Genomic DNA, 23,229 nt, shown 5'->3' on the forward strand with positions numbered 1-23,229 from the left:
GGTTGTTTGCCAGGCTCTGATTTGTGCAGAGGCTACTTGGCTGCTGGTGGGTGAGACTGGGTCACGAGGTGACTGACTGTGGGATCATGGAGTTAGTGTTGGCACACTGGTAGGTGGAGCCATGTTCTGGGGTGGGTGGTTGCAGGGCTGAGAGTCCTGGATCTAGTGTTGGCCTGCTTGTGGGTAGAGTTGGTTCCTGCCAAGGCTGGCTGTGGGGGCTGGGGTATCCCAAAGCTGGTGTTGGGCCGCCGGTGAGTGAGGCTGTATCCTGGGGCAGCCAGTTGAAGGGTCTAAGGTGCCTCAGAGCTGGTGTTGGACTTCTGGTAAGTGGGGCCAGGGCTCAGGGGGTCCTGGGGCTAGTGCCGGCTCACTGGTGGGTGAGGCAGGTTCCTGATACGGCTGCTATGGGTTCTGGGGTGTCTTAAAGCTGACTTTAGTCTACTGGTGGTTGGTGGAGTTGGCTGGCTGAGGTGCTCAAGGTGTCCTAGAGCTGGTATTGGCCTGCTGGTGGGCACGGTAGGGACCTAGTGGATCCTGGGGCTGGTGCCTACCCACTGGTGGGTAAGGCTGGTCCTCAGGCTAGTGCTGGCCCACTGGTGGGCAATGCTGTGTCCTAGGGTCTCTGGCTATGGGAACCCCGGGGTCCTGGGCTAGTTCAGGTGCACTGGTTGGTGGGGCCAGGTTCTAGGCCCTCTGGTGGGCAGGACTGAGTCCCTGTGCGGCTAATGGGCTCAAGGAGTCTTAAGGCCGTCAGCCTGCTGGTGGGTGGGGCTCTTGGCTAGCTGCTTGGCCTGTGACATCCAATTCTGGTGCTGATAGGCTGGTAGGCGGGGCTGGGTGTCAGCATTAATAAACTAAAGGGAGGATTCCAAATTGGCATTTACCAGCACTAGTGTCCATGTGGTAGAATGAGCTCCTCCAAATGGCTGCTGCCAGTGTCTGTGTCCCTAGAATCAGCTCCATTTGCCCCCTGCCTCTAAGGAGGCTCTCCAAGAACAACAGGTGTTTCTGACCCAGGCTCTTCTCAAATTACTGCTTCTGCCCTGGGTCCCATAGTGTGTGAGATTTTGTGTGTGCCCTTTAAGAGTGGAGTGTCTATTTCTCACAGCCTTCTGCCTCTCACGAAAGTAAGCCCCACTGGCCTTCAAAGCCAAACATTGTGGGGCTTATCTTCCTGGTGCAGGACCCTGGCCTGGGGAACCCATGTGGGACTCAGACTCCTAGCTCCTTGGGGAGAGCCTCTGCAATTGTAATTATCCTCCCATTTGTGGGTTGCCCACCTGGGGGTATGATTCTTGACTATATTGCTTCACCACCCCTCCCACCTATCTTGTGGTTTCTTCTTAATATCGTTAGTTGTAGGAGATCTTTTCTGCTGGTCTTCTGGTTTTTCTCATCAGTAGTTCCTCTGTAAGTAGTTGGAATTTTGATGTGCCCGTGGGAGGTGCATTCAGAGTCTTCCTGCTCCACCATCTTGGCCACTCCTCTCAGTTCTTTTGGATGTATACCCAAAAGTGGAATTACTGGATCATATGATAATTCCATATTTAATTTTTTGAGGCATTGCCATACCATTTTCTGTAGTGGCTTCACTATTTTATATTCCCACCAGTGGTTCCAATAATCATCAACAAATGTGTTTTTGCTAGTAGCCATTCTAAACAGTATGAGATAGTATCTTATTATGCTTTTGATTTGCATTTCCCCAATGACTTGCTTCTTTAATTTTTAAAATATATTTTTATTGAAATATAGTTATTTTACAATGTGTCAATTTCTGGTGTACAGCATAATATTTCAGTCATATAGGAACACACAGATATTTGTTTTCATATTCTCTTTCACCATAAGTTACTACAAGATATTGAATATAGTTCCATATGCTATACAGTATAAACTTGCTGTTTATCTATTTTTTATATATTAGTTAGTATCTGCAAATCTCTAACTCGCAATTTATCCCTTCCCATCCCCTTTCGCCTTGGTAACCGTAAGTTTGTTTTTTGTCTGTGAGTCTCTATTTTATAAATAAGTTCTTTTTTTTTTTTCTTCAAGATTCCACATGTAAGTGATATCATATGGTATTTTCCTTTCTCTTTCTGGCTTACTTCACTTAGAATGATGATCTCCAGAACCATCCATGTTGCTGCAAATGGCATTATTTTATTCTTCTTTTATGGCTGAGTAGTATTCCATTGTGTAAATATTCCACAACTTTTTTTTTAGGTGTACTAATTGTTTATTTTAATTTAATTTTATTTTATTGAGTTATGGTCAGTTTACAATGTTGTGTCAATTTCCAGTGTAGAGCACAATTTTTCAGTCATGCATGAACATACATATATTCATTGTCACGTTCTTTTTCACCGTGAGCTACCACAAGATCTTGTATATATTTCCCTGTTGTATACAGTATAAACTTGTTTATCTATTCTATATATACCTGTCAGTATCTACAAATTTCGAACTCCCAGTCTGTCCCTTCCCACCTCCCTACCCGCTGGCAACAACGAGTTTGTATTCTTTGTCTATGAGTCTGTTTCTGTTTTATATTTAAGTTCATTTGCCTTCTTCTTCTTCTTCTTCTTCTTCTTCTTCTTCTTCTTCTTCTTCTTCTTCTTCTTCTTCTTCTTCTTCTTCTTCTTCTTCTTCTTCTTCCTCTTCCTCTTCCTCTTCCTCTTCCTCTTCCTCTTCTTCTTCTTCTTCTTCTTCTTCTTCTTCTTCTTCTTCTTCTTCTTCTTCTTCTTCTTCTTCTTCTTCTTCTTCTTCTTCTTCTTCTTCTTCTTCTTCTTCTTCTTCTTCTTCTTCTCCCTCTCCTCCTCCTCCTCCTCCTCCTCCTCCTCCTTCTCCTTCTTATTCTTTCTTCTTCTTTTTTTTTAGATTCTACATGTGAGCAATATTGTATGGTATTTTTCTTTCTCTTTCTGGCTTACTTCACTTAGAATGACATTCTCCAGAGACATCCATGTTGCTGCAAATGGCATTATGTTGTCATTTTTATGGCTGAATAGTATTCCATTGTATAAATATACCACAACTTTTTTATCCAGTCATCTGTCAATGGACATAAAGGTTTTTTCCATGTCTTGGCTATTGTAAATTCCCTAATGACTTGTGATGTTGAACATCTTTCCATGTGTTTATTGGCCATTTGTATATCTTCTTTGAAGAAATGTCTGTTCAGGTCCTTTGTGCACTTTCAAATTGCTTGTTTTTAAGTTGTAGGAATTCTTTATATATTTTGGATTATTAACTCCTTATCAGATAAGTGATTTACAAAAATTTTCTCGCATTCTGTGGGGTGCCTTTTTACTGTTGATTGTATCTTTTGATTCTCAGAAGTTCTCTGTTTAAAAATTTTTGTTATTTATTATTCAAGACATTTTAAAATAATAATATAATAAGCATCCTTGTGTCTACCATTCAGCAAATTAAACATTACTAAATAAGTTGAAGGCCCCTGGGTTTGCCCTTCTTGATCACAAGTCCCTTACCATCTCTCAAATGTAACCACTAATGAATTTGATGTTTCTCTGACTAGTTTATATTCCTAAGTCAGCCTGTTAGTATATTAAAAGCTTATCATGACAAAAGTAAAAATACTGCAGAGGTCCTATGGAAAGCTAAGGTGGGAAGGGTTATTTCTTATATATATATATTTAAGCTCAAAACCCAGTTCACCACTCTGTCTGATAGTTTTATATAATAGATGCACAGAAATATGTGTTGAATGACTATTTGGTGCCCAGGTACTTCTGATTGAAGATAATTAGTACCAGAATCAGTCACATCATTTTGAAATGAAGTCTACATATCTTTTGAGTTAAGATTATTATGTACTTTACCAATAAGTAGACAGCTACAGCAGACTAATTGTTCTCTTAGAAGTAGTGAAACTAAGGGGCAGACTTGAGTTTGGAGCATTTAGCTCTAACTGCTTATAGTGCATTTAGCTGCCTTGGTTAATTGAGACTTGTAGACAGGACAAACAGAGTAGGAGAGGTGTAGGAGCATACCATTCCTGGTTTAGGAAGATGACTTGTAAATTCTGAAAAGAGGGGTGCTTTTGGTTGGGTGTGACTGTGGGCAAGGACCTGTTGAAATTAATAGGTAGTGGTGAAGGACCTGACCTTCATTATAAGCTGAAAATGAAATCCTCCTCTAGTGAGGCCATAATGGGAGCAGCAGCAGGTGCTGCTACTGACACTGCCGCCTGAACTTGGTGGCTGTATGAGGTGGCCAGAGCAGGAAATGATTCTGTGGCACTAGGCGTGTGTAGGGAAGGATTTGTTCTGGTTCTGGCCAAGTGCTTACAGAGGTTGTGGGTGTCACTTTAAACACACAAAGACCTGCTGGCTGGAGGAGGAGCAGCTTCCTGAGGATCAGGTGCACATCTGAAAGGATGAGCTCATCCTTCTAACCAGACTTGCTCTAGATGCTGAGTAAATGTTTTCCTAACTGCAAGTCGTGCAGCTGGGAGAAGCAGGAAATGGGTGAAGCTTCAGGCACTTTGTGAGTAACAACAACTACAACAAAAAGAAGCAATTTGGGAACTCTTTTGAAACATGTGGCTGTGAATATCAAGTTGAAGGTGACACACACGCATACTCAGTTTTTCTCAAAGTTGAGGATTGTGGTAAAGTGTATGGTGGGTTGAGGAAAGCTTTGGTATATCTAACTTTATTCTAGTGATCCTTTTTGAGGTGACTTAATAATTTGTTTCCTATACTGTGTTTAATTTTGCTGCTTTGGGAAATAAGAATCCTGAGGGCCTCTCTTTAATTTCTGAGGATCTCTATGGTTTTGTTTTTTTTTTTTTTTTTTTTTTGAGCTTTAGTTAATGGGACTTTCCCCACTTGTGAAGTCCACTGTGCTGACTTTCAGAGCCATATGCATGATTCTATTTTGTTTTTTGTTTTAATTTACCTGAACTATTCCCTTTATGTAAACTTTATCTTTAAAATTAAGTTGGTTTAAAAAAAAGAAATACCAATTTTTTTTAAATAATAGACTTTATTTTTTTAGTGCAGTTTCAGGTTTACAGCAGAATTGAGCGGAAAATACAGGGTTCTTACATAGCCCTCCCCACCCACACATATATACTCCCCTACCCTCAACATCCCTCATCATTGTGGCATATTTGATACAATCAGTGAACCAACATGGACACATTATTATTAACCAAAGTCCATAGTTTACATTAGGGTTCACCCTTGATGTACATTCTATGGGCTTTGACAAATGCATAATGACATGTAGCCACCACTATAGTATCATACAGAATAATTTCATTGCCCTAAAAATCCCTTGTGCTCCATCTACTCATCCCTCCCTCCCTCCCTCTCCCCAAACCCCTGGAAACCATGATCTTTTTATTGTTTCTGTAGCTGTGCGTTTTCCAAAATGTCATTTGGTTGGAATTGTACAGTTTACAACCTTTTCAGACTAGCTTCTTTCATTTAGTAATATGTCTTTTAAGTTTCTTCCGTGTATTTCATGGCTTGATAGCTCATTTTTTAATTTTCTTACTGCATACATATTTTTAAATTTACATATATGTACTGTTCATTGTTTCTAAGAATGTTTAGAGCTTTAGCTTTTTAAACTTACATAGTTATCAAAGGAATGAATCCAACCACAAAATAAAAATTAATTCAAAAATATGCATACACCTTGCTATTAATAGCAACATTATTTATAATTGCCAAGATATGGAAGCATCCTAAGTGCACATCAACAGTTAAGCAGGTAATGAAGAAGCAGCATACATATATGTAATGGAATACAACTCACCCATAAGAAAGAAGGATACTTTGTCATTTGCAGCCCTTCATTCACTTCTTTTTTTTCACTTCAAAAATCAGAATTTTACAACTGGCAGAGACATTTCCATTACATCAAACACGACAAAAGACCTAGAAATAAACTTAACCAAGGAGATTACCTATACTCCGAAAACCAAAATGACACAAAGAAATGGAAAGATTTCTTGTGTTCTTGGATTGGAAGAATCAACACTATCAAAATGGCCACACTACCCAAAGCAATCCACAGACCTGTCAAAATACTCATGACATTCCTCACAGAACTAGAACAAACAATTCCAAAATGTATAAGGAACCACAAAAGACCCCAAACAGCCAAAGCAATCTTTTGTAGGTCTTTTTTTTTTCTCTTTCTTCTTTTTGTTCTCTTTTCTTATGGTTTGATGACTAGAGAAGGTCCTTTAACATTTGTTGTAAAGCTGGTTTGGTGGTGCTGAAAGCTTTCTGTGAAGCTTTTGATTTCTCCATCAAGTCTGAAAGAGAGCCTTGCTGGATACAGTATTCTTGGTTGTAAGTTTTCCCTTTTCATCACTTTAAATATGTTGTGCCACTCTTTTCTGGCCTATAAAGTTTCTGCTGAAAAATCAGCTAATAACCTTATGTGAGTTCCCTTGTATATTATTTGTTGCTTTTCTTTTGCTAATTTTAATATTTTCTCCTTATCCTTCATTTTGACAATTTGATGACTATGTGCCTTGGTGTGTTCCTCTTTGGGTTGATCCTGTGTGGTACTCTGCGCTTCCTGGACTTGGTGACTATTTCTTTTCCCAAGCTGGGGAAGTTTTCAGTGGTTATCTCTCCAAAAATTTTCTCAGGTCCTTTCTCCCTCTCTTCTCTTTCTGGGACCCCTATAATGCGAATATTGGAGCGCTTCATGTTGTCCTAGAGTTCTCTTAAACTATCATCATTTCTTACTGTTCTTTTTTCTGTTTTCTATTCTGACTTAGTGATTTCCACTAATATGTCTTTTAGCTCACTGATCCGTTCTTCTGCCTTCTTTAGTCTATCCTTGGTTCCTTCTAGTGTGTTATTCATTTCAGTGATTTTATTCTTCAACTCTGTTTGGGTATTATTTATATTTTCCAACTCTTTGCTAAAGACTTCACTCTGTGCATCTATACTCCTCTTGAGTTCTCTGAACATCTTGGCCACTATTACTTTAAACTCTTTCTCAGATAAATTGCTTATCTCCTCATCACTTATTTCTTCTTCTAGGATTTTATCTTGTGCCTTGGCCTGGGAATTATTCCTTTGCCACCTCGTATCATCTATATTTCTATGTGTTTGTGGATTCCTTCCCCAGGCTTTGGGATTGTTGTTTTCTTATTTCTAGTATCGGCCCCTGGTGGATGAGGCTGGACTAGAGGCTTATGCAGGGCTCCTGGCAAGAGGAGCCGGTGCCTGCCCACTGCTGGGTGAAGCTTGTTCCTGGACCTCTGGTGTGGATAGGGCCGTGTCTAGAGGTCTTTGTGGCTTAGGAAGTCTACTAATGGGTGGGGCTGTGTTCCTACCCTGTATGTTATTTGGCCTGAGGCTTCCCTACAGGCTGTTGGGTGGGGCTTGTCTTGGTGCTAATGAGCCAATCAAGATGAAAGCTCATGTGATGAACACTCTGAGGATGTTTGCCAATGGCTTTTATGTCCCCTGGGTGAACTGCAGCCATCACCCACAACCCCCATGTCCCCAGAAGACCCTCCAAATCCAGCAGGCAGGCCTGTCCCAGGTTTCTATGAAATCACTGCCTCTGCCCTTGGACCTAGTGCACACCAGTTTCCTTGTATGCTTCACAAGCAATTGGAGTCTCCGTTTCCCCCAGTCCCGTGGGGCTCCTGGCACCAAGCCCTGCTGGCCTTCAAAACCAGATGTCCTGGGGTCTCCTCTTCCCAATGCTGGAACCCGAGCTAGGGAGCCTGATGTGGGGCTTAGAGCTCTCACTTCTGTGGGAGGGCCTCTGCCACTTCACTGTTCTTCAGCTTGTGGGTCACGCATCTTGAGGGCTATAGGGCCCAATTATATTGTGAGCATGCCCCTCCTACTGTCCTGCTGTGGTTCCCTCTTTATGTTTCCAGTTGCAGAAGATCTTTTTTACTAGGTGCCAGTCTTTTTTCAATGGTTGTTTAGCATTCAGTTGTGGTTTTATTGTAGCATGAGGAGAGGTGAGCTCGTGGTCCTACTACTCCATCATCTTCTCAATTTTTTTTTTATTAATCTTTTTTATTCTGAGATACTTCTCACAACTGACACAGAGCTGGAGACATCTGATATACTTGCTACCCAGTTTCCCCCAATGGTAACATCTTGCAAAGCTGTAGTGTAATACTACCACCAGGATATTGACAGTGATGCAGTGAAGGTACAGAATATTTTCATCAACACAGGATCCATCATATTGCCTTTTTACAGCTATACCCACTTCCTTTACACCTCACCCACTCCTTAACCCCTGTTGACCAACTAATTGAAAAAATCAATTTTTAAGCAGGAAGTTTTTTGTGCCACCTTGTGTAGTTTTGTATCAGAGATCTACATGGCCTTATGAAAAGAGCTCTAGACTGCAGTAGATTTGGGTTCATTATCATTATAAGCTCTTTGACCTTGGGTTAATAATTTAAATTTCTTTGTGCTTCAGTTCCCCTGTGTATAAAGTAGGATAGTGTTATATTAATTTCTATCTAACCTATTTATAGGATTTTTGAGAAATTATAAAGTTCTTTAGAAATAAGTACTGCATAGATTATTATTAACAGCAAGGACAATAGTTTTTCAACTAGAAAGAATATAGTGAATAGCAAAATTATAAACTAGAAACTAGCTCAGGACGGTAAGAATGAACATTTTAAAGTGAATTTAAGTTTTAAGACTCAACTGAGTTTCAGTGTCCTGAATTAAGAGGCTGATAATTTCAGAGTCAGTGTTGTTAATCTTTGAGAAATCATAAAAACCAGAGAGAGACAAATGTCCCAATATCTAAAAAGAGGAAAGTAGTCGGAAAACTACAGACATGTAAAATTGATGTTAAATCCTGGAAAAATTCAATTGTAAGTGATCAAACAGATGATGTGGACTTTTAACCATAAATGTTTAGTATGGATTGATTTATCATAACAAATTACTTCTACTTCTATTCTTAAATTTTATTACTTCTATTTCTATTCAGACTTACGAGGTTAGTAGATCAAGGTTTTGTTCTGGTTATAATCATAATCCCGCAGTTTCCCAGTCTTTCATGATACATTTATAGCTGTTATATAGTAAAATATGGTTTGGTTGATTGATTAAGTGATTGTGTAGAACACTGTACCTACTTAGATTCTTGATTTCACCAGAAAAGTCTCTGGTGGATTTTCTTTGGACCTTGGATAGAGTAAAAATTTAAAATATATATATGATTATCAGATATGTAAGTATTGCAAAGCTTCAGGAGTAGTTAATTTGACTGATGATGAATAAAGCCTTAAAAATTATGTCATAGGGTGAAATCATGTGCTCAAACTGAAATTAAATTTAACAGAAATAAGCCTTAGGTTTAACTTCAAAACCTCAAATGTACAGGAACAGGATGAGGAAGAAATGGTTGAGTAGCAGTTCATGTGAAAAATATCTGGGAATTTTGGTTAATCATAAAAGTTGCAGCAACTGCCTATGCAATGTTCCTGCTGAAAACACCTTCAGCTTTATTACCAGTTTATCCAGGTCACTAAAGTATTGGTTCCAATATTTTTTTTTCCAATATATTTTTGTACTAGGTTGGAAATACATCTTGTCTATTGGTTTAAATGGATACTGACAAAGTGGAGAGTGTTCTAAGGAAGGCAGACCAGACCATATATGGTCTGAAAACCATTTATGAAGGAAACCATTGAGATTTGGGGAGGGGAGTATTGAGAAATTTTAAAATAATTTAAAATAATTTATTTAAATTGTATGCAATTTAAAATGGAAAAATTGTATAACAAATACCCATATTCCCACCACCCAGAATTAACTACTGTTTATATCTATTTTTCTTCCTTTTTCTCTTAGAAATAAAAGGATGCAGGTCTCTTCCTACAAGGAACTCCACCTTATTTTTATCAAAGTAATACATGTGCATAGTTTTAAAGATTTGAATAGTTTATGCTTGAAGGAAAAATAGCTGATATCCCACCCCCAGAGGCAACCATAATCAATTGTCTTAAATATTTCTAATGGTATAATTATATCAATTAAATGCATGTATGTATGTCTTCTCCCTTATATTCTTACCATAATTATCTAATTTTGGAAGTTGAATCATTACTTATTATTTATATTATGTATTGAACCTGAGCTTCATGATGTATAATTATTATAATTCTTATGCAACTTTTTATTTTCCTTAAGCATAATAATTGCCTTACTTTTTACATTTGCTCAGTTTTTAAAGTTCTCATCACTATTAAATCACTCCCAGACTCTTAGCCAGAACCATAAAACTCTGCTCCATTCATTCAAATCCAGTAGATAAGTTATCAATCTTTTTATTTTCCCCCTTAGGGACCTACCTTGTATATTCTTCTACATTCTTTTATTTATTTACTTGTTTGTTGGTTGGTTGGTTTATTGAGGTAACACTGGTTTGTATCAGTTTCATGTGTACAACATTATATTTCTATTTCTATATACAGTACTATTCTACATTATGCTTTAATATGGATTGGTTGTTATCTAGGCCCGCTGTACAGCTGTCACCATGCTATTCCTTTTACTGTCATCCTTGGAATTCTGTTTCCTGAATTACTTGGATCAGGAAGTCATCTTCTTTCTTCTCTTTAAAAAAAATTATTTATTATTTATTTTTGGGGGGAAGGACAGGTAATCAGGTTTGTTTATTTGTTTGTTTGTTTATTTAATGGAGGTACTGCGGATTGAACTCAGGATCTCATGCATGCTAGACATGCACTCTACCACTGAGCTATACCCTCCCCCGCCAAAGTCATCTTCTTTCTTGATTTCCTCCCTCATTTTGATGAAACATATCCTCTAGGAGCTTTCTGAGAATTGACATTTATAGAAGTTAAAGTTTTTGAAATCTTCAGTATATGAGAACATTTTTATTCTACCTTCAAAATTAAATAATACTGTATTTGGAACTAGAATTTTATGTTGGAAATCATTTTCTCTTATAATTTTGAAGATATTTCTCTTGCTTCCTGTGTTGCCGATGAATAGTCTGATGTAATTCTTTTTGTTTTATTTTATTTTTATAAGAACAAATGGTACTTTATTAACAAATAGACAAAAATATGTAATTTCTAGTAAGACAAAGATTGAGTGGCATTTACAGTGTATGCATTTACTTCAGCATTCTACATAAAATGTAGATTGTTTTTCTATGGACTGACTCTAATTAAGGAGTTGGAATCTAAAAAAGAAAAAAAAGGAGTTGGACTCTGACCACTGAAGTGTTCTATCATTCTTTTTTGTTGTTGTTGTTAAATATGCATAACATAAAATTTACTGTTTTAACCATTTTTAAGTGCAAAGTTCTATAGCCTTAAGTACATTTACATTGTTGTACAGCCAGATGCCATTCTGATATCTATTTCTTTGTGTGTTATTTCTTCCTATTTTTTTTCACCCTCTCTCTAGAAACTTACAGAATTTTCTCTTTATGTATAGTGTTATGCAGTTTAGTATTATTTATGCCTCGGTGTGGATTTTTTAATTCATATTATGCTGGGGGCTTTGTGGTTCCTTTAAAACTGAAAACTTATAATCTTAAAATCTGGGCTGGTTTCTGTATTTTTTCTTAGACACTTTTCTCTTCTCTTTTTCTAGAAAGCCTGGATTGATTCTCTGATTTTTAAATCTATTATCTTTACTATTTCTCTGTCTTTTTATTTTAGTTTTTGGGGTTTCCTTAAATATGTCTTTCAAACCTTTTGATGAAATTTGTATTTCTTGTTTTATAGGTGTAAAATCGTAAAAAATATGTTTTAGATTTTTAAGTTTTCTTGTATTCTCTACAATGTCTGTTTCCTTCAAGCTTTTTTCCCCTCCTGTTTGCAGGACCATCAGTCGTCTGTATCTATAGGTATTCTTTCAGGCTGGTCAGTTTCCTTAGATGGAAATGCTCCAGTTTCCTGCCTGTGGAATAGAGTCGAGTACCAGTGGTTTTGTGCTGAGAGGGAGAAAGGGGACTGGGATCTTCCCATTTAGTATGTAGACTTTCACTTAATCTCCCTGTGCTTTATTTTATTTTTTTAATTTTTATTGACGTTTAGTTGATTTACAATGTGTTAGTTTCGGGTATATAGCAAAGTGATTCAGTATATATATATATGTTTCAGATTCTTTTCCATTATAGATTATTACCAGATATTGAATATAGTTCCCTGTGCTGTATAGTAGATCCTTGTTGTTTATCTGTTTTATATACAGTAGTGTGTATATACTAACCCCAAACTCTTAATTTATCCTCCCCCCTCATTTCCTCTTTGGTAACCATAAGTTTATTTTTTTATGTCTGTGAGTCTGTTTCTGTTTTGTAAATAAGTTCATTTGTATCATTTTTTTAGATTCCACACATGAGTGATATGATATTTGTCTTTTTCTGAGTTACTTCACTTTTCTAGATCCCTCCATGTTGCTGCAAATGGCATTATTTCATTCTTTTTTTATGTCTGAGTGATATTTTATTGTATGTATGTATACATGTGTGTGTATGTGTGTATATATATATGTGTATATATATGTGTGTGTGTGTATATATATATATATATATATATACCACATCTTCTTTATCTAGTCATCTGTTGATGGACATTTAGGTTGCTTCCATGTCTTGGCTATTATTCCCTATACTTTTTTTTAAGTTTTAACTTTTTGTTAAAGTAAAAGTTTCTTATTTCAATAAGGCATTTCACCCATTTTAGCTGTGCCTGCTGCCCCAGAATCACACCCTCTCTGGTTCATACTCTTCAGAAAATAAGCCTATAGTCTTCAGCTGTAGAGGAGGGGGTTTGCCTGGCTGTATTGGGTTCAAAGAGAGAATCTGAAGCATCTAACTGCTTCTTAAACACATTTTTCAATTGCTCTTCCATTTTTAAGGCCCTCCCATATTCTCATCTGCAAAAAGTTCTAATTCCTGAGCTTTTCCTGGGTTCTGCAGCAGTACTTACACTTCTGGTTGCCAACATTTACCCTCCAGTCCTTTCTCTGGTATGTTGATCAATTACCCCACATTTATCTGTTTTCTGGCTTCCAAATTTTTATGTAAATTCTACCTCTGCAGTCATTTACCTTCCCAGTTTCTTTGTTCTTGTGGATTTTTACCTTTCGTATTTCATTAGTCTTATTTTTAATGAAGATTTAATTTAGGAGAGAGTAGAGATAAATGTGTGTGCTTAATCTGCATATTTAAACAGAAATGCAATTCATTTCTTAAAATTTTATGTGTATATGAAATGTATCCACAATTGATACATAGTAGTGCTTTATGTGTTTTAAAATATTTACATAAATGGAATATTGTAGTTGTAATTCTACAACTTTTTTCTCAGTATTATGTTGAAATCTAATGTTGAAATAGATCTAGTTCATTTTTAAATGATATATAACATTAAATCTTAAGACTATATCACATTGTGTTTATCCATTCCCTTTGATGACATTTAAGTTATTTTCACTTTTTCTCTAGTGAAGATATATGTTTCAAAACTTTTCTAGGCTATGATGAGAAAGTGAAATTGCTAGTGTACTAGTTATCTATTGCTGCATAACAACTCATCTCTCAATTTTGCAACTTAAAGCAATGAATATTTGTTATCTCACAGTTTCTGTGAATCAGGAATCATGGTATGTATTTCACAGCCTGTAATCTACTTGTTGACTGGAGCTTTGGTTTCATCAGAAGACTCACTGAGCAGAGGATCAGCTTCCAAGTTCTGCCTCTCTTGTGATGTAATTCAGTTCCTCATGGGTTGATTGACTGAGGACCTTAGTTCCTTGCTAGCTTGTTGACTCGGGCATCCTTCAGTTCCTTGCCTTGTAGGACTTTGTACAACATGGCAACTGGCTTCCATGACAGTGAAGAAGATGGAAGCCAGAGTCTGTAACCTAATCTTAGAAATTATATCCTATCACCTCTGCTGTATTCTCTTCATTAGGAGCAAGGCATCCAGTCCAGCCCGTCCTCAAAGAGTAGGGGTTGTGTGAGGAATTAATAAAGTTGTGTACTGCACTCAGTCATAGCTGTACTAGAGTATTTAGCCAAAAAAGAGGTGATTAAAAGAACACATGAGTTTTGTCTGACATATTTGAAAGGCTTACATAAAGAGGAAACAGTAGGTCTGCTCTGTTTTGGATCAGAGATTGAACTGAGAACAGTGGGTGGAAGTTAAAATGTACTGCCTTATAGAATAATGTGCTTTCTATTCCTGAACATATTCTAGCAGATGCTGGTTGACTACTTGTAAAAAAGTTTCTTGCATTAAGTTAGAAACTTAACTATAAGCTCTTTAAAGATTATTTCTACTCTAAGATTCTATAATTATAAATGAGTGAATTTCAAACTGTTAGTATTTGAAAAGCCTGTTAACCACTATCTGGGGAGAGGTGTATAGGCATACATTTATATTTGTACATATAAGGTTTCATTTAAAAGATCCAGGTTAAGAAGTTCAGAACAGAGCTATAAATTTATACTTTTAATTATCGAAAATCACTGTTCATATCCTGTTTTTATATTCCTTTGGCTACCATAGAATGCTTACTAATATAATTCTTATTTTAAAATATTAGCAGCAACTCAATTTTTTCTTTTCTATTTATTTATTTTTTTCATTTTTATTGAAATATAGTCCGTTTACAATGTTGTGTCAATTTCTGGTGTACAACACAATACTTCAGTCACACAGGAACATACACACATTTATTCTCATATTCTTCTTCACCATAGGTTACTATAAGATATTGAATATGGTTCACTGTGCTATACAGTATAAACTTGTTGTTTATCTATTATATATATATTAGTTAGTATCTGCAAATCTCGAACTTCCAATTTATCCCTTCCCACCCCCCTCACCTGTAACCATAAGTTTGTTCTCTAATGTCTGTGATTCTGTTTCTGTTTTGTAAGTAAGTTCGTTTGTCTTTCAGTTTTTTCTTCTAACAAAAAATATTTTCATTGTAAAATAGAAATGCAAATAAGGAAATGAGGAGTAAATATCTTATAATCCTACCCCCAAAGATTATATTAGCATTAGAAATATCAACACTGTGGTATAATGACATATAATCTCTCTGACCTTTTAATTTGATACAAACATACACACACAGATTCTTTATTTGTGGTAATATGTTATATAGCATCACTGCAAACACTGAATTAACGTATACTGAATCATTGCTCCTAGGGGAAGTATAGGATAAGGTTCCTATGAGCCTCTGGTCACATTTTTATTAACTAATCAACATGTAACCTTATTTTATGTGTGGGTTTGTTTAAAGGCACATTATTTAATATATATTATTGATTCTTTAACACTGAACTCATGGCAAGTAGCACTGTAACGTATACCTGAGTGAACCTTAGCTAACACGTGTATTTTCTCCAGAAGGCATATCACAGCCTTCTTGCCCTTAGAAACACTACAGCACTTCAGCACTACACTGTCATTTTAAACAGTGAAATCATCAACCAAAAGCACAAAAGTATGAAAAATGTTGCAGTAAATAAACCACAAAAAAGACACTTGTTTATAGTATGAGAGCTGAAACAAAAAGACTGAACATTGCCTACTTTGACCTCAGTTGGGAATGTGCACATCAGGCAACTCGAATTTTTCACCATTCTGTGCATGTCCATGAAAGAGCACAAAACTGCTGTAAGTACTGATTTTTGAGGTTCTAAATGAATTTTAGCGAGTAGGAAAATTTGTGTGTATGTAATCCACGTAATGATTTACTATGTATGTGTAGTAGTAGTAGCCTTTGTTTTCCATCTTGCTTAATTTTATACAAATGAAATAATTTTGAAAATACTGTTCTAATCAGCTCTTTTCACCTAGCATCCTAATCATCATTCATTCATTAAGTTATTTATGGCATGCCTGCTATATGTCCACATAGTGTACTAGACTCTGGAGATACAGTAGCAGGCAAAATAAAAAAGTCTCTGCCTTAGTGAACGTACTTTCTAATGGGGAAGACAGGTAAGTAATGTCTGGTAGTGTTAAGTACAATTAAGAAAAAAAGCAGGGGAAGGAGATAGGGTGGCAATTGGTAATTCTATTTTATTTTATTATTTTAATTTAATATAAGGTTTTTGAAGTAAACAAATATTGATTTTATTGGTAGTTGGTAATTTTAGATGAGATGTTCAGGGAAGTCCCTTTGAGAAAGTTACCATTTAAGTAGAGACTTGAATGAAGTAAAGGAGCAGGCTATGCAAAGAGCTAGGGAATGGGCATTCAGTAGAGAGAGGTTTGCAATTAAAAAGCCTGGAGATGGGAACTAGCTTGTCATGTTTGAAAAATGATGGGCAGAGTGCAGTAAAGATGAAATTGTTGAGATTGTAGGGGCTAGATCATGAAGGATTTAAGACTAGGAGTCTAGATTTCATTCAGAATGTAGTGGGAAAACATTGGAGTGTTTTATGTGGAGTAATGACACTGATTTATTATTTTAAAGATTATTCTGGTTGTCGTGTGAAGAAGTGTTTGTAATGGAAGCAAGAAAGCAAATAGAAGGCTATTGCAGTATTCTGTGCAATAGATATAAGCGACTTTGTCTAGGATGGTAGCAGTGTAGGTGGTGAGAAGGGATATGTTTTGAGAGTAGCACCAATAAGATTTGCTGGTGGATTGGTGAGGTGTTAGGGAAAGAAAGGAGTCAAGAATGACTCCAGTTTTGGCCTGAACAAGTGAGTAGTGCTTTTTACTATGATAAGGAAGAGTGTGGAGGAGCTGATTGGGGTGTATATGGTGAGAATCAAGATTTTTTCTTTTGGGCCTGTTGGGTTTGAGATACCTAGTAGACGTCCAAGTGGTAATGTTCAGTAGGAATTTGAACATACAAGTCTGAATCTCAGGGGAAGAGATTGGAGCTGGAGATTAAACAGTGTGATGATTATATCTCCATTTCAATAAATATTAACCTATAATTTTTTCATGGTTGATTCATATTCCATTGTATTGATATGTGCTGTACTTTGTGATGAATAACTTTGTAAATTCTTATTTTAAATGAATTCCTCTAGGGTATTTGCAATGTAGTTGTCACATTAACTACAGAATTAGCTCAATTTTCTCAAGTTAAGTACACAAGACTCTGTAGTTCATACTCCAACTGTAAGTTTGGGACTCTCCAGTACACTTGCATTTCTGATCAGTCAGCTACAAATTCAGGAGTTCCTTGACCCTCTCAGGTTTGATAATTTGCTAGAACAACTCACAGAACTCAGGAAAGTCCTATATTTATGATTAGTTTTTATAGTAATAAAAGGGTACAAATCTGAACCAGCAAAAGGGAGAGATACATAAGGTAAGGTCCAGGAGTTTACCCAAAGCAAAGCTTTGGTGTCCTCAGGATGTGTCACCCTTCTAGCACTTCCATGTGTTTTACCAACCAGAGAAGTTCACCAGCTCTCAGTATTCAGAGTTTTTATTGGGGATTCATTATGTAGATATGGTTGTTTGAATCATTGGCCTGTGTGATTGAATTCAGTCCCCAGCCTACCTCTACTCCCCAGAGGTCAGTCTGAGATCATGTGACTCAAAGCCCCAACCCTCTAATCACATGGTTGGACTTTCTAGTATGGCCAGTCCCCATCCTGAAACTATCTAGCGGTCCACTGTGAGTCACCTGGTTAGTATAAACTCATTGTGGTTAGAAGAGCCCAGTAAGAGTAATAGAGACACTCATATCATTTGAGAAATTCCAAAGGTTTAGAGGCTTCCCTCTCAAGAACCAGGGACAAAGTCCAGTCAAATTCTTTGTTACATGATAATATTAAAACCCAGTTCAGTTATTACTTTCCAAGGGATTTTGTTATAGTTTTTCTTTTTCCCTCATTAGACAGTGAACACTGTGAAGGTCCCCTAATTTTAGTTGTCTTTGCATCTGTAATCTTAGCACTATATCTGACTTGTAATAGATTCTCAATAAGTATTTAGTGAATTAAAATACTTAATAACTCATGAGTAGATGGGAAGTTCAGAATTCCCTTATTAAAGTTACCTGGAGATCAAATAGAATTGATAGTCTCATTTCATTTCTTGCTTCATCCATCATTCTTTTCTCTTATTTAAATATTTTTATACTTTTATGTGGGTGTCAAATTTGCAAAAGAAAGAAGGTGATTTGGCTTTTAAAAACAAATTCATCAACAGTTCTTTAGATAGCAACTTTTTCTAACGCATTTGAAAGATACCAGGTTTCCACTTACACAAAGTTTATAGGGACTATATTCTCACATAATCACATTAGCATTATCATACTTCACCTCAGAGGATCTCTATGGTTTCCTCTGATTTTAAAGGTGAATAAGTTTCTAATGCCCTCTTGTTTGTCATGCCATGCATACAAAAATAATGAATGCTTAATAAAAATGTAACCATTCTCTTTCTGTTAAGATTAAAAAAAGATTCTGAATATCTTTGCCATGATCTGGGCTAGTTCCCATGAAACAGTATTTCACTGGGATATATCCTTTTTGGAGTTGTGAATACACTAGAAGTTATTTGCATATGTTTTAGTTTCCCTTTCTTATGTATAATTTTTACATTTGTGTGTGATTTTTTAAATGAACTACTGATTTTTGTTGTTTTCATCTTTTTCATAAACTTTAAAACATACTTTATTTTTTAGAACAGTTTTAGATTTACAGCAAAGTTAAGATGATAGTACAGGAAGAGCCCATATACTTTCTCACCCAGTTTTCCTTATTATTAACATCTTAAGTTAGAGTACATTTTTTGCAGTTAATTTATTGCCTTATTTGTGGCCTTTTATGTTTCCATATAAATTTTAAAATTATTTGTTCTAGTTCTGTGAAAAATTCCATTGGTACTTTGATAGAGATTGCATTGACTCTATAGATGGTCTTGGGTAGTATGGTCATTTTAACAATGTTAATTCTTCTAATCTCTGAGCAAAGTATACCTTTCCATTTGTTTGTGTCATCTTTAATTTCTTTCATCAATGTCTTATAGTTTTCAGACTACAAATCTTTTACCTCCTTTGTTAAATTTATTCCTAGGTTTTTTATTCTTTTTGATGCACTTGTAAATGGGATTGTTTTCTTATTTCTTTCTGATAGTTCATTGTTAATATATAGAAATGCAACAGATTTCTGTATATTAATTTTGTATCCTTCAACTTTACTGATTTATTCTAATTTTTTTTTTGGCAGAGTCTTTAGGATTTTCTATATATAGTATCATATCATCTGCAAACAATGACATTTTTACTTCTTTCTAATTTGAATGCCTTTTTATTTCTTTTTCTTGTCTATTGCTGTGGTTATGACTTCTAATATGTATTGAATAAAAGTGGTGAGAATGGGCATACTTGTCTTGTTCCTGATCTTAGAGGAAATGTTTTCAGCTTTTCATCTTTGAGTATGTTGTTGACTGTATGTTTGTCATATATGGCCTTTCTTGTGTCGAGCTGTGTTGTCTCTGTACCCATTTTTTAAAGAGTTTTTAATCATTAATTGTTGTTGAATTTTGCTTTTTTTTTTTTTTTTGCTGTTTTTTTTAATGGAGGAGGTAATTAGGTTTATTTATTTATTTTTAATTGAGGCACTGGGAATTTAACCCAGGGCCTTGTGCATGCGCATCTACCACGGAGCTATACCCTCCCCCACTAAGTGATGCTGAATTTTGTCAGAAGCTCTTTCTATATCTATTGAGGTGATCATATGATTTTTATTCTGTAAGTTGCTAATGTTTTATCACACTGATTGATTTGCAGTTATTGAGCCATCATTGCTTAGCTGAGATTTTTCCCATGCTCTTTAAGAGCAGAGACTTTGTTTTCTACAGCCCTCTGGCTTTTTCCTTTGCAAACTCCTCTAGCCTTCAAAGCCAGATGTTCTGGGGACTCATCTTCCTAGCGCAGGACTCCCAGACTGAGGAGCCCAATACGGGGCTCAGACCCCTCACTCCTTGGGGAGAACCTCTGCAATTGTGAGCATCCTCCCGTTTGTGTGTCACCCACCTGGGGGGTGTGGGTCTTCACTCTGCTGTCCTCTGCCCCTTCTACCCATCTGTTGTTATTCCTCATTTATACTTTTGGTTGTGGAAAATCTTTTCTGCTAGTCTTCAAGTCATTCTCATAGAAAGTTGCTCTGAATAGTTGTAATTTTGATGTGCCCATGGGAGGAGGTGAGCTCAGGGTCTTCCTGCTTCAAAATCTTGGTCACACCTCCATATTGTACTCCTTGGAGTACATTTCTTTATATCAGTATGGACTCATAGATATTTATTTTATACTTAGGTTATAACCCAATGTTACTTTTTTTTTTTCCGAATTATTTCAGACTTGGCCATTGGGAACTCCTTTTGTTGTCTCCTGTGTCCCTTTGATATACCTCTATCAATTTAGGACTTTTGTTTTGTTTTGTTTTTAGCATTTCTTTACTTTATGACATTATAATATGCTCCAGGATCATCTCATATATTTCCTATTCCAGACCTAGAATCAGCCATTTCTCCAAGGAACCTTGAATTCTTTTATGGAGAAAGGTATTCAAAACTAAAATATCAGGTCTAGGTGTGCTTATCGTAACTGGGGTGTCATTGATTCTAGGCATTTTCAGCTGATAGAGGGGCAAATAAATATATGCATGTATACATATACACTTATGTATAAGCTGCTGTTTTTATGGGGACCTAATTTAAATCACAGACATGAAACAAAGAATGTCCTTGTTTTGCAAAGAGGAAAACTGTTTTTTTTAAAATAACAGCTTTATTGAGATATAATTCACATACCACAACTGACCTGTTTAAAGTATACAATTTGGTGATTTTTAATATCTTTACAAAATTAAACAACCACCACAATTAATTTTAGAACATTCTATCACCTCCAAAAGAAATGGCATACCTGTTAGTAGTCACTTTCCATTTCCTTCACACCTCCTCTCTGCCCTAATCCGCTTTCTTATCTCTGTAATATACCTATTCTGGATATTTCATGTAATTGGAATCCTACAATAGTTGGTCTGTGTGACTGGCCTTTTCACTTACCATAATGTTTTCAAGGTTTATACATGTAGCATGTATTAGTACTTCGTTCTTATGATGGCTGAATACTATTCTATAGTATGAATATATCACATTTTATTTATACATTCATCAGTTGATGTATATTTGGGTTGTTTCTGCTTTTTGGCTATTATGAACAATGCTGCTATGAACATTCATTTACAGGTTTTTGAGTGTATATATATTTTAACTTCTCTTGGAGATCTATCTATCTCTAGGAATAGAATTGCTGCATCTTATGGTAACTCTATGTTTAATCTTTTGAGTATCTGCCAGACTGTTTTCTAAAGTGCTGCACCATTTTACATTTCTACCCAGCAGTGTAGGAAGATTCAGATTTCTCTACATTCTTTTTTTTTTTTTTAATTCAATATGATCTTTAAGTACAAAGACTTTTCCAATCATGTCACCTAGGGGTCATTTTATCTGCAGCTATGTTTGGCTGCCAGTCTCTTGTCTCTCTCCTCAGCAATGGTAAGTTGGATATCCTTTCCACAGGGAGGAGAGATCCATGGTTTGTTGCCTTTGCTAGTAAGGAAAATGTTGGAGAGCTGGGTGGCAAAGCTTTTGCCATTGTCATCTTTCACATGAACTACATCAAAAGAACTGAGACGTCCCTCTCTATTGGGGATCCCATCAATCCTCCCCAGTTTAGCACCTCCAGTCACCATGTGCAGGTTACCAGTATCAAACTGGATGAAAGCAGTAATCTTGCTAGTCTCCAGATCAATCTGAATGGTGTTATTAACCTTGATGAGGGTAGTGGATGGTGCGAGCATCATGGCTCACCAGATGAGCGATTCCTTTTGTGCTCACAAATATCTTTCTCACTTGTGCTTGGCCTCCTCAGGTGTAATATGATGTACAGCTAAGTGACCCTTGGTATCACAGATCAGATGGAAATTCTCTCTATTCTTGTGAATGCTGATGACATCCATTAAACCAAGGTAGGTTTATAAATGTGGACCTTGCCATCAATCTTAATGATACCCTGTATGCGGATCTTTTTTACTTCATCACCTGTTAGGGCATACAGTCTGTTCCTTGATGAAGAAACGATGAAGGGGAGACATTCCCACAGCTTTTTGGGACCAGTAGATGGATGAGGAGCAAACACACTGGTCAGTTTATCCAGCATCGGTGCTTTGGAGCTGCTACATGCTTCAGGTGCTCCTTAGGACCTCAACCTATTGTTGCACTAGGTACAAAAAGAGACTCTTTACATTCTTGTCAACACTTATAATTATCTATTTTTTATTATACCCGTCTCAATGGGTGTCAAGAGGTATCTCCTTGTGGTTTTGATTTTCTTTTCATTGTTTAACCTGTGTTTGTTTTTTAAATTACTATTATTATTATTGACAAACTTTATTTTTTAGAATAGTTTCAGGTTTATAGAAAAATTGAGCCGATAGTAGAGTTCTTATATGGTGTCTCCCTTCCCCCCCACAGTTTCCCCTATTATTAACATTTTGCAGTAGTATGGTATATTTGTTGCAATTAATGGACCAATATTGAAACATTATTATAAACTAAGGTCCATAGTTTATTCAGATTTCTTAAGTTTTTACCTAATGTCTTTTTTCTATTCCAAATTCTCATCTAAAATTCCACTTAATTCCTTGTCACATCACCTTAGGCTTCCCTTGGTTGTAACAAGTTTATTTTTGATGACTTTGACAGTCTGGAGGAGTGTTTTGTAGGATGCCCCTCTATTGGGATTTGTCTGATATTTTCTCATGATTAGGCTGGTGTTATGGATTTTTTGGGTGGAAGATCCAGATATACAGTGTCATTCTCATCACATCTTATTAAAGGTAAATGTTATCAACATGACTTATCATTGTTGATATTGACCTTGATCACCTGCCTGAGGCCCTGGTTGTCAGGTTTCTTCATTGTAAAGTCACTCCTCCTGCCTCTTTCCCTACTATACATTGTTTAGCAGCTTTTCATGTGCATATTATCCATTTGTGTATCTTCTTTGGAGAAATATCTAGATCCTTTTTTAATTGGGGTTTAACAAAAAAATACCCATTTTAAATTGTATTGTTTTTATTATGCAGTTATAAGTGTTCTTTATATATTCTAGATCCAAGTCTCATCAGATAATGTAATTTGCAAATATTTTCTCCCATTCTTTGGATTATCTTATTACTTTCTTG

At 36.3% G+C, this 23,229-nt stretch overlaps 1 protein-coding gene and 1 pseudogene across 3 annotated transcripts in view; one reads left to right on the top strand and one right to left on the bottom strand.

Moving 5' to 3' along the window:
• Positions 1-23,229, top strand: part of USP54 (ubiquitin specific peptidase 54) — a 120,167-nt gene that overhangs the window by 22,467 nt on the left and 74,471 nt on the right. For 2 of the 3 annotated variants that reach the window (XM_031462139.2, XM_031462141.2), the window contains exon 2: positions 21,915-22,011. The exons of the other annotated variant lie outside the window; for it this stretch is intronic. The gene's annotated coding sequence lies outside the window, so the exon portion shown is untranslated. The remainder of the gene's footprint in view (positions 1-21,914; positions 22,012-23,229) is intronic. 3 annotated transcript variants of the gene reach the window in all.
• LOC105092501 (small ribosomal subunit protein eS4-like) lies at positions 21,487-22,217 on the bottom strand (annotated as a pseudogene).

The sequence above is a fragment of the Camelus dromedarius genome, chromosome 8 (assembly GCF_036321535.1).
Source record: "Camelus dromedarius isolate mCamDro1 chromosome 8, mCamDro1.pat, whole genome shotgun sequence".
Lineage (NCBI taxonomy): Eukaryota > Metazoa > Chordata > Mammalia > Artiodactyla > Camelidae > Camelus > Camelus dromedarius.